The sequence below is a fragment of the Pelobates fuscus genome, chromosome 12 (genome assembly GCF_036172605.1).
Source record: "Pelobates fuscus isolate aPelFus1 chromosome 12, aPelFus1.pri, whole genome shotgun sequence".
Lineage (NCBI taxonomy): Eukaryota > Metazoa > Chordata > Amphibia > Anura > Pelobatidae > Pelobates > Pelobates fuscus.
The window spans coordinates 124974812-124986819 of NC_086328.1; the positions used below are offsets into that span (position 1 = coordinate 124974812).

Below are 12008 nucleotides of genomic sequence, written 5' to 3' on the forward strand. Positions count from 1 at the left end.
GGTGATCCAATAAAGAATCTCTTCCTTCCTGAAGAAACCTGTGTCCATCTCTCTGTGCTTGGCTTCCGTCAGTTTCTCCGGTATCATTTGGTGCATTGGCCGGGAAGCTCATCGTTCAACGGTAGCTGAGAGGCAGAGGCGTGAGACGGTCTATCTTTGCCCACGTTCTCTACGGCTGCACCCCTGAACTTCTGCGTGGACCTCCCTTCGTCTCGGCGCCACTGGTCTGTTGTCCAGGAGATCATCGGCCTCTACGTGAGAAGTGCTGGGGTGTCCCCGTCGATGAGTGTGAACTCAGGTTCAGGAACGAGGAGGTAAGACAACTGCTGTTTTAGACGGCAGGACCCACTAGGGGTATACCGATTGTGCGGTAGGCCCAAAGGGGTTTTGAATCTGTGTATCTGCCCCCTCTGTCGGAGGGAAGGAGCGAAGGCGCACCGCTCGATCGAACGCTCTTTAGTCAGACCGTTTGATTTGGTTAGTCAGGCGGGGTCCTGGTGTAAATAGCCCTAGCCGGACACCGGTGTCTTGTCTAGACTAGCGTTCTAGGGTGTATATTACGTTCGCTAGGTCGGAGGGACCGGGAGACTAAGCGGCGCCTGTGTAAATTCGGTTCGCTAGTTCTCATCCTATCTGGGCTAAGTGGGAAGGCGTGTAAATTTGGAACCCACTAGACTTTTGATAGTGCGACTAAGAGGCGCCTGTGTAAATTCGGTTCTCTAGCTCGCTATATATGTGGTGATTGGGCAGTGTGGCTAACCAAAACGGGTGTATATAGTTTTAGGTAGTCCATTCAAGGTACTGGCCAATAGTTTAGTTGGGAATTGTAAATGTGTTAACGATTGTTTTAGTAAAGTGTATATCTTGTTAGATAGCGCGAGCTCAGCCGTCTAGCGAGAGTGTTAATAGTGTGTTGCTGTATTATAGTGCACGGTACCATAACCCTGTATATTTACTGACATTATATAATAAGTACTAATCATTGTCGTCCATTGCATGTTTAACACCATAACCACTAATAATTGTATTGTGACCTTAACTTGTGCTTTGACCTATGCTAACCGTACTGTAACCGCTATTTGTAAAAGACGATGTTACTGGGGTGTGTTATAGACGGGTAATTCGTATATAGAGAATTATAGCGTGGGTGACTGTATAGTTACGCCAAAGGGCATAATATTGATTATATAGTGACTGGTGTAACAGCTGTGTGTGTACGGGAATTCCCTGAGTGTTTATTGTTATTGTGTACGTTTCACTTGGTAACCGTACCACGTGGTGCTGTTGCCAGAGGAAACGGGTGTGACTGTTGAATAGTACGCGTGTATAGTATTCGTTGTCGACGACGTTCCATTGTTAAGTATGGGTGCGTCGCAGTCAACGATTCCGGATCCCTTAGGATGTATGGTTAAGAATTTTAAAAAGGGATTCAAAGTTTGTGATTTTGGGGTAAAGATGTCTCCTGTACGTTTGGTCACTTTGTGTACTAGGGAGTGGCCTACTTTGGTTGCGGCATGGCCGCCACGTGGCAGTTTGGATCCAACTCTGGTACAGCGCTTACACGTGGCTGTATCGGGTAGGCCTGAACTTTACGGCCAGTTTCCTTATATTGACTGTTGGAGACAGGCCGTAAATGACTCGCCAAAATGGCTCCAGACATGCCACGAGGAGCAGTGTCGCCTCATGGTAGCTAGGACTTGCTCGTCCACTAGGACTGGTGTTAGGCCCATTTTGGACACGCCCCCTGAGTCCGAGATCCCTTTGCCGCCCCCTTACTTTCCGTTAAGAAGAAGTGACGCAAACGCAGGAAGTCCTGCACCCCTCCCCTCATTACCCTCATCCACTTCCGCTTCCTCCTCCAGTACAGGATCCACCCCCCCTCGTACTAAATCTCCCCTTCCGGAACCAGAATCCACCCCCATTAGAAACGAATATCCTGATTTGGCGCCACTTCAGACTTCCGGTCAAGCTTCATCTAGCTCGGCTCGAAGTGTTTTATTTACGACCTTTTCCCAAAACCGACCTCCCACATCCCCATACCCTATCTCTCCCCGACCGGAACCCATGACTGACGCCTCTCTACGTAGCCCCATCCAAACCCGACAGTTGACTGGTGCCCAACAATTAAAGCACTATCAGATGCCTCTTCGTCTGAATCCCGGGTCAGCTTATATCGATGCCGCAGGTCAAATGGCACACGCTGACCCAGTCTTCGTATATGTCCCATTTACCACAACCGATCTTTTAAACTGGAAGACCCATAATTCCTCGTATACTGAGAAACCACAAGCTATGACTGATCTGTTCACCTCAATAGTACAGACGCATAATCCGACATGGGCTGATTGCCAGCAGTTACTAATGACTTTATTTAACAATGAGGAAAGGACAAGAATAAATCAAGCAGCCATTAAAGCATTAGAGGATAGAGCCCGTGCTTTGAACCAAGCCAATCCAGCAGCATGGGCCGCGACACACTATCCCAACACCGATCCCGATTGGAACGTAAATGGTGCTGATATGGTTCAACTCAGAGCCTATAGAGACGCTATAATTGCTGGCATGAAAGCCGGAGGAAAGAAAGCCATTAACATGTCGAAGACAGTTGAGGTGATCCAGAAAAGCGATGAAGCGCCCAGTGTCTTTTATGACCGATTATTGGAGGCATACCGCTTGTATACCCCCTTTAATCCGGAAGACGCAGACAATTCCCGAATGGTTAACTCCGCCTTTGTCAGCCAAGCATACGGAGATATTAAGCGCAAGCTACAAAAGTTAGAAGGGTTTGCAGGTATGTCCATCACCCAACTAATGGAGGTAGCAAATAAGGTCTATATGAACAGGGATACAGAAAGTAAGAAAGAGGAAGAGCGCAAGATGCGTAAAAAGGCTGATATGCTAGCGGTAGCGATCGCAGGGGTAGATAAACGGGGCCCAGATAGAGGCAATAATAGATGGAGTAGGGAGCCTTTGAGTAGGGATCAATGCGCGTATTGCAAGGAAGAAGGGCATTGGAGGAACGAATGTCCGCAAAGAGAGCAGTACGAGAGAGACCAACCCAGGGCAGGCTACGGAAACTTTAGAGGTAGAGCGAGAGGTAGAGGAGGCCCCGGAGGGAGTAATGGTTATAGAGGGAGTAATGGGAACAGAGGAAGTGTTAGGGAAGACAGGTATATTCCAGCAGCGCAAAGGTCCCGCGATAGAGAAGGTAGGGACTTTGTAGGATTGGCTGACACTGTCATGGAGGACTATTGATACCGACCGGGCTCCATCCCCCTTGGTCGAGCGGAGCCTATGGTCGATGTATCAATAGGGGGGAAAAGGAGTGCGTTCATGATCGACACTGGTGCTGAACATTCAGTGGTGACTAATCTAGTTGCTCCTCCATCTGAAAGGACTATTACTGTGATAGGAGCAACTGGAAGAAGTGCTGAAAAACCGGTTCTTAAAAGTCGACTCTGTACATTGGGAGGCCACGTAGTAAAACACCAATTCCTTTATATGCCTGAATGTCCAGTCCAATTGCTGGGACGTGATATGCTATCAAAATTACAAGCGCAGATTACGTTCCTACCAAATGGAACAACATCCTTAAAGTTTAATGGACCTTCAGGTATTATGACTTTATCCGTACCAAAGGAAGAAGAGTGGCGACTTTATACAGTGTTGACTAGCCAAAACCCTAGGAGTGATGAGACATTGTTTAACATACCAGGAGTTTGGGCAGAGAACAACCCACCAGGACTGGCCCGCAATATTCCACCAATAAAAATTGAACTGAAACATGGGGTTTATCCAGTGAGCCTAAGACAATATCACATTCCGCAGAAGGCTAAGAAGAACATCCAATCCTATCTGGATAAGTTCATACGGTATGGTATCCTAAAATTCTGTACTTCCCCCTGGAACACCCCATTGCTGCCTGTTCAAAAGCCCGGTACAGATGAGTATCGACCTGTACAGGACTTAAGAGCAGTCAATGATGCGGTTGTTAGCATACATCCAGTTGTACCCAATCCATATAACCTGCTTGCTTTAATTCCGGGCGGGGCTACTTACTTCACAGTCTTAGATCTCAAAGATGCCTTCTTTTGCCTCCGAATTGCCGCAGAAAGCCAATGTATTTTCGCTTTCCAATGGGAGAACGCTGTAACGGGCTCAAAACGCCAAATGACTTGGACAAGACTGCCCCAAGGGTTTAAAAATTCACCTACCCTATTTGGTTCAGCTCTAAGTCAAGATCTACTGGATTTCGAGTCTATCCCAGGAGAATGTGTATTGTTACAATATGTAGATGACTTGTTGATAGCAGCAGTTACAAAAGAAAAATGTCAGCAAGCAACGCACGATCTACTACATATTCTCTGGAAGGCAGGATACAAGGTGTCCAGGAAGAAGGCTCAGTTGTGTTTGCCAACTGTCAAGTATCTGGGATTCCATATCTCTGAAGGTCAAAGGATTATGGGGCCAGAGAGAAAAGAAGCTGTCTGCCAAATACCAATACCCAAGAATAGAAGACAAGTGCGAGAATTCTTGGGGGCAGCAGGCTTCTGTAGGATATGGATTCCCAGCTATGCGATACTGGCAAAACCTCTGTACGCAGCCATCAAAGGTACAGAGCACGACCCCTTCTTATGGACCCAAGAACAGCAAACGGCATTTGAAGATGTGAAGAAGGCTTTGATGAGTGCCCCAGCATTAGGTCTACCTGATCACACACGACCATTCTACTTATATGTACACGAGCAAAGAAGAATGGCTGTGGGAGTATTGACACAGTACTTGGGATCATGGCAAAGACCTGTTGCCTACATGTCTAAGCAACTGGATGCAGTGGCCAGCGGACTTCCACCTTGTCTAAGAGCCGTAGCTGCAGCCGCCCTGCTAGTAGCTGAAGCCGATAAACTCACTCTGGGTCAAGAACTTTATGTACGAGTCCCACATGCAGTACAGACGTTGTTGGATTACAAAGGAAATCATTGGTTTAGTAATAGCCGTATGACCAAGTATCAAGCAATGTTGTGTGAAAACCCAAGAGTGCATTTAGAGACTGTAAACACCTTAAATCCAGCTACCCTTTTGCCGCAACCTACTGAAAGTCAACATGATTGTTTGGAAGTAATGGATGAAGTATTTTCAAGTAGACCAGATCTTCGTGATTTTCCCATCCAGAACCCCGATGTTCAATATTACACCGACGGCAGTAGTTATGTGAAAGAAGGGATCCGCTATGCAGGATATGCAGTGACAACAATAGACAAGGTGATAGAAGCTCGGCCACTGGCGAAAGGAACATCAGCACAAAAGGCAGAATTAATAGCACTAACACGAGCGTTACAATTGGCTGAAGGTTTAAGAGTAAATATCTATACGGACTCTAAGTATGCGTTTTTAACCACTCATGCCCACGGAGCTTTGTATAAAGAAAGAGGACTACTGAATTCAGAAGGCAAAGAAATCAAGTACGCAGCTGAAATCCTACAACTATTGGAAGCAGTGTGGGAGCCGAAAGAAGTCGGTATCATACATTGTCGAGCGCATCTGAGAGGAGATGGTGATGTAACCAAGGGAAATCGGATGGCAGATAGTGCAGCTAAGCGTGCTGCTGAATCAGGAAGACAGGAGTATGTGGGGCATATAGCTGCTCTTATACCAACTCCACTGTCTCAATGGACTCCAGTTTATACAGCTCAAGAAGAGGAGTGGTTAAAGACTGAACCGGGAAAGTATTTGGAGAACAAGTGGTATCAGCTAGAAGATGGAAGAATAGTCATACCAGCATCACTAGCGGTAGAAATTGTCCAAAATTATCACAACGGGACACATTCTGGGAGAGACAGTACTGAAGAATCTCTCAGGAAACATTTCTACATACCAAGATTGTCCAACTTGACTCAGGCCATTGTACGCAGATGTGTAACGTGTGCTAAGAATAATGCAAGACAAGGACCAGTAAAGCCACCAGGAGTCCAGTTTATGGGGGGACTCCCCATGTCCGATCTACAAATAGACTTTACAGTAATGCCTAAATCGGGTGGACATCGTTACCTGTTGGTAATTGTGTGCACCTATTCAGGCTGGGTAGAAGCATGTCCTACTCGTACAGAGAAAGCAGGAGAAGTTGTAAGATTCCTGCTACGAGAAATAATACCCCGATATGGACTACCCTGTTCTATAGGATCGGACAATGGTCCAGCTTTTGTTCATCAGTGCCTACAACAACTGACTCATATGCTTGGTATAAAGTGGAGGCTTCATACTGCATATAGACCCCAGAGTTCTGGTAAGGTAGAGAGAATGAATAGAACTATAAAGAACCAGTTGGCTAAAATGTGTCAGGAAACCCAACTTAAGTGGAACGTTCTCTTACCCATAGCTTTATTGCGAATCCGCAGTACCCCTACCAGAAGGATGGGCCTCTCTCCTTTTGAAATCATGTATGGGCGACCACCTCCCGTACTTGGTAACTTAAGGGGGGACTTGAGTCAGTTGGGAGAAGGAATTACCCGGCAGCAGGTTGTAGAGTTGGGTAAGACTATGGAGGAGGTACAGAAATGGGTACAAGATAGATTACCTGTGAATATTTATCCCCCTGTTCATAGTTATCATCCAGGAGACCAAGTGTGGATTAAAGAGTGGAATAATGTACCGTTAGGGCCCAAGTGGAGAGGTCCTTATGTTGTTCTTTTGTCTACCCCTACAGCGATAAAAGTAGCCGAAGTAACTCCGTGGATACATCACTCCAGGGTTAAACCAGCAGCAGTCGATTCTTGGCAAATTACAGCAGATCCAGAGAATCCCTGCAAGATCCGGTTGAAACGCACTACTCAGTCGGAGTAACGAGGAATTATTGTGGATTACAAATTTTATTGTTACAGGTGTGAGTGAGAAGGCCATAATAAAGCCTGTCCGCTTACCAACACATAGTGTATAAGCCAGGAAAGTCTCGAAGGGACACCTGTGAAGACGAGCAGAACTCCATTCCCTGCAGCCCTCACATCCTGGAAGCTGAGGTTCCATCGCACGGACGAAGACTGAGGATGACGGCGAAAGATGTGCTTTTGATTGTGTTTATTTATATGTGTTTTTATATTCAGGAAGGTAGAGGTACCGACACTCCTAGCTGTGAGGTATGCATTAAGACTACGAGAACAGGTAACCATATTTCCCAAACCCTAATTTGGCATTCACAATACGAATGTAAAGGAGAGGTATCAAGATGTAGATACCTAAATATAGACTATAGTGTGTGCCATTTAGGAGTAGGAGAACCTAAGTGCTTCAGTCCAGAGTATCAACCTCGTACAATTTGGTTGACTCTCAGGAATGGAGATCCTCAGGGGACCCTAATTAATAAGACGGTGTTAGAATCCGTACATTCTTCGGGTGTTCTGCTATTTGATGCATGTAAGGCGATATCAAGTGGTAGAAAACCGTGGAATGTATGTGGGGATCTTAGATGGGAGAGGACGTATGGGTCTAATGATAAATATATTTGTCCCAGTAGTAAAAATAAATATGTGAGTCCTAGATGCCCAAATAAAGACTATAACTTTTGTCCATATTGGTCTTGTGTGGGGTGGGCGACTTGGGGACAGACAGTAGATAAAGACATGATAGTGACTAAGTTGCCGACTAGCCCTTATTGTAAGTCTATGGAATGCAACCCAGTCCATATACTTATTAATAACCCCGACAAGTTCCTAGATAAGTATGGAAATTTATTTGGGTTTCAGATATACGGGACGGGTTTAGATCCTGGGACATTATTGTTTATAGGAATAGAGACTGATACGGTATCCTCCCAGACTCATCAAGTATACCATTCCTTTTATGAAGAGATGAGTATAGATAATAAGATCCCCCATAACGCTAAAAACCTGTTCATTGACCTAGCTGAAAGTATTGCCGGTAGTCTTAATGTTACCAACTGCTATGTGTGTGGAGGTACTAACATGGGAGACCAATGGCCTTGGGAAGCAAAGGAGGTAATGTCCGGTTCTGAGGCAGTTGACCAACTAATATCTACACAAGCCGATTATCATTTGAGTGTTAGAGGTAAATCTGAGTGGAGATTAAAGACCTCCATCATAGGTTATGTTTGCATAGCAAGGAAAGGAATAATGTATAATACTTCTGTAGGAGAATTAACTTGTCTAGGGCAAAAAGCTTATGATGATGATACTAAAAATACAACTTGGTGGTCGGCTTCAAATGTCTCAGAACCATCTAACCCGTTTGCTAGATATGCCAGTTTAAAGGATGTGTGGTTTGATTTATCCATCACATCTACCTGGAGAGCCCCAGCAAATTTGTACTGGATCTGTGGTAAGAAAGCCTATTCGGAGTTGCCACAGGACTGGGAAGGGGCATGTGTGTTGGGTATGCTCAAACCATCCTTCTTCTTGTTACCGATTGAAACAGGTGAGACTTTAGGTGTTAAAGTGTATGATGTGAATCATAGGAAGAAAAGGGGACCCTTAGAGATAGGCACCTGGGAAGATAATGAATGGCCTCCCCAGCGTATCATAGATTATTATGGGCCAGCCACGTGGGCAGAAGATGGTACCTTTGGTTATAGAACCCCAATTTATATGCTCAACCGTATTATAAGATTACAGGCGGTGGTTGAGATTATTACTAATGAGACCTCACAAGCACTCAATCTTCTAGCGAAGCATAATACCAGGATGAGGACAGCAGTGTACCAAAATAGATTAGCCTTGGATTACCTTTTGGCAGTAGAGGGAGGTGTATGTGGGAAGTTTAACCTGAGCAATTGCTGTCTTCAAATAGATGACGAAGGGCAAGCAATAGCTGAGCTTACTAGCCATATGGTTAAACTAGTGCATGTGCCTACTCAGGTATGGAAAGGGTACAATCCAAGTAGTTGGTTTGGTAGCTGGTATGAGTGGTTTGGAGGGCTTAAGGCAGTGGTAGGTGGAGTCCTACTGATTTTACTGTTGTGTCTACTCCTACCGTGTCTTATACCCTTAGTAGTTAGGTCTGTGCAAAGCCTGATAGGAAGTATAGCAGAGAGGAAGGCTGCTGCACAGATAATGGCGATATATAAGTATAAGGCTCTAGATCAAGGAGAACCAATGCAGGAAGATGAGTGTTAAAAGATTCACATCATAAGATAAGTCTGGTCTGGTTCATGGTAACCTGAGGTATATGCAAACCAAGGTTAAGTGATGCCTCAAGTAATTGTGAAATATCAGAGGCATCAAAGGGGGGAATGTGATGTAATTCCAGTAAAATACAAGTTTAGCAGGCTAAGATTGCCACAAGGCATATGTATGTATATGTGTTTGTAGTATCAGTTAGTTAATTACACGTAGCTAAGATACTGTTATCACTGTACTGACCAGGTGCAGGAATGTAAGAACTGGAATTACGCGTCCCTCTCCTTTGTATCAGATGAGCCACGTGGTTAGACCGGATGGATGAGTTTAGACTCTATTTATTAAATAGGTTAAGGGTATGTGTGGGTGTAGTTAATTGTGGGAGGAGCTACAGTGCTATATAAGGAATGTACTCTATGTATTCAGTACTCAGACTTTGCTGTATTTTGGTGACGCTAGTCCCTCTGAGTCCCGATCGGTGATCCAATAAAGAATCTCTTCCTTCCTGAAGAAACCTGTGTCCATCTCTCTGTGCTTGGCTTCCGTCAGTTTCTCCGGTATCAATATATTCTCTACACAACACCATTCTTCTGCCGCATTTATTATCAGAATCCGGGCTTTCAATTACCCTAAAGGGCACTTCTGAAATTGCTCCATAATTTGCGGTTCCTCTCTACTTGTACTACAGTGATATCATAACAGGGGTTTCCTGTGCACTGGTTAGCAGTTATTGTTTCCAAACAATAGCTGAACGTATGTTTTTTCCATTTTCACATTGAGATGTTGTTGGTGTTATGTATAAGAACCATTTGTGGGCCAAGATGTAAAAGATGAGGTCGCCGTGGAAACCAGTGGTGAATGCGGATTGCTCAACTTTTACAACCGCTACGTTCTGCCCCCCTATTTGTGGCTCCTCTCCCTTCACCCCTTCACTTATATTAAAAATCTCCGCAGAATTTGACACAAAATATGTGTTGTGTTACCTGCACGTTATGAACTTATTATGAGTGATATTAACTTATTATAAGGGGGTCTTTCCCATTCCGGTAATCATTCCATCCAGATAAAAACGTTGCATTTCACCTCTCCCGTTTCCGTTTCTAGTTTTTATGAACTTGTTGGATGCGCTCTCTTTAATCTTACTTGTAGCATCAACATCGCGGTCATCTTCCCCTGCACTGCTTTCTGGTGTCTGTGTGGCTCCATCGATTGACGCTAGCTCATGGTTATGATGTAAGACATCCTCCAGCATTATCTACTGACGCTGGACACATTCTCACGTGTCATACACTGACATAGGAGCCTTTTATAGGGCGTTTGGTTTTATCCTTTCACCAAAATATTGCCTCTTGGGGCACAATAAATGTCTTTTCACACAGAACCCTGGAGTTCCTTCTGTTTTTTTGTAAAAAAAAAAAGCACAGTGCCAGCGCTTAAAGGAACACTACAGCGTTCGGAATATAAACCTGTATTCCTAAAGCTATTTTGCCCTTGTCTCTAATTCTCTATTTTGCCCTTCCGTCTCCCCTCCATCCCCACCCCCCCAGCTCCATCCCCACCCCCACCCCCCACCCCCACATGCCTTAAAATAAATAAAACAAAATGTTTGACAGAAGTTCCTTTGGTGCTGCCCACCTCTCCCCCTCCCATGGCATCCTTAAAGAGGTATGACCTCATCGCAATGGACCAATCCTTAGATGATCATTGCGGACCTGTTGCGTATGCGTAGTGAGTGCCGTGTGCGCATCCAAGGTTCCCCATATGAAAATATTGTATTTGGTGCTTTCCTATTCCATGTCGGGTGACCATGTTTTACTTGGCTCTCGTTAAGGCAGCCAGTAGAAGTGAATTTATTCCTGAAATGTAAGCATTTGTTTTACAATGTTTTACATTACAGGGTTAAAAGGACAGGGCCACTGCATCCAGAACACTTCATTAAGATTAAGTGGTCTAGGTGACTATAGTGTCCCTTTAAAAGGGTAATTGTTTTCCAACTAGTGAGAAAGGTTAATAGTCAATTTATCAATTGTTGTACATGTTCAAAATCTCAGGTTTGATCCCTCAAAGGACCAACAAAACCATTTATCTTCATAAAGGTCTATAAAGTAAGAATCATGTATTTGGAAGAACAACATCCATATCCCAAGACTCACTTGATCATTAAAGGAGAACTCTCACTTCCCACTATTTAAAATATATTTACACATCCATATATTTAACAAATATCTGTGTGGTTTGAAAAATAAAGTGAAATGTAGAAATCTATATAAATGTAGAAACCTCTTTATCCCTCAATCTTAGCTCCCTGTTAGTCATTGTTAAAAGCGCTGTCCATTGCACCTGGCAGTCAGCATAGAGAGAGCCTACCAAGAAGAGGAGACATGAAACAATGTGTCTATTTCTCCTCCTCATTTGCATTATTTGCCCTTACTGTGCCTTGTCTGAACTGGATTATTCTGTCATTTATTAAATCTTTAATATAAGTTTTAAAGAAAACAGGGCATCTTATTATTATTATTATTATTATATTATTTATATAGCGCCAACAAATTCCGCAGCGCTTTACAATGGGTGGACGAACAGTCATGTAGTTGTAACCAGACAAGTTGGACGCACAGGAACAGAGGGATTGAGGGCCCTGCTCAGTGAGTTTACATGTTAGAGGGAGTGGGGTATAGCCACACAGTAACAGAGGGATTGAGGGCCCTGCTCAGTGAGTTTACATGTTAGAGGGAGTGGGGTATAGTGACACAGTAACAGAGGGATTGAGGGCCCTGCTCAGTGAGTTTACATGTTAGAGGGAGTGGGGTATAGTGACACAGTAACAGAGGGATTGAGGGCCCTGCTCAGTGAGTTTACATGTTAGAGGGAGTGGTGGGGTGT

The 12008-nt window shown here is 44.5% G+C and overlaps 1 protein-coding gene across 1 annotated transcript in view; it reads right to left on the minus strand.

Moving 5' to 3' along the window:
• Positions 1-12008, minus strand: part of CHRM4 (cholinergic receptor muscarinic 4) — a 74603-nt gene that overhangs the window by 46786 nt on the left and 15809 nt on the right. The window lies entirely within an intron of this gene.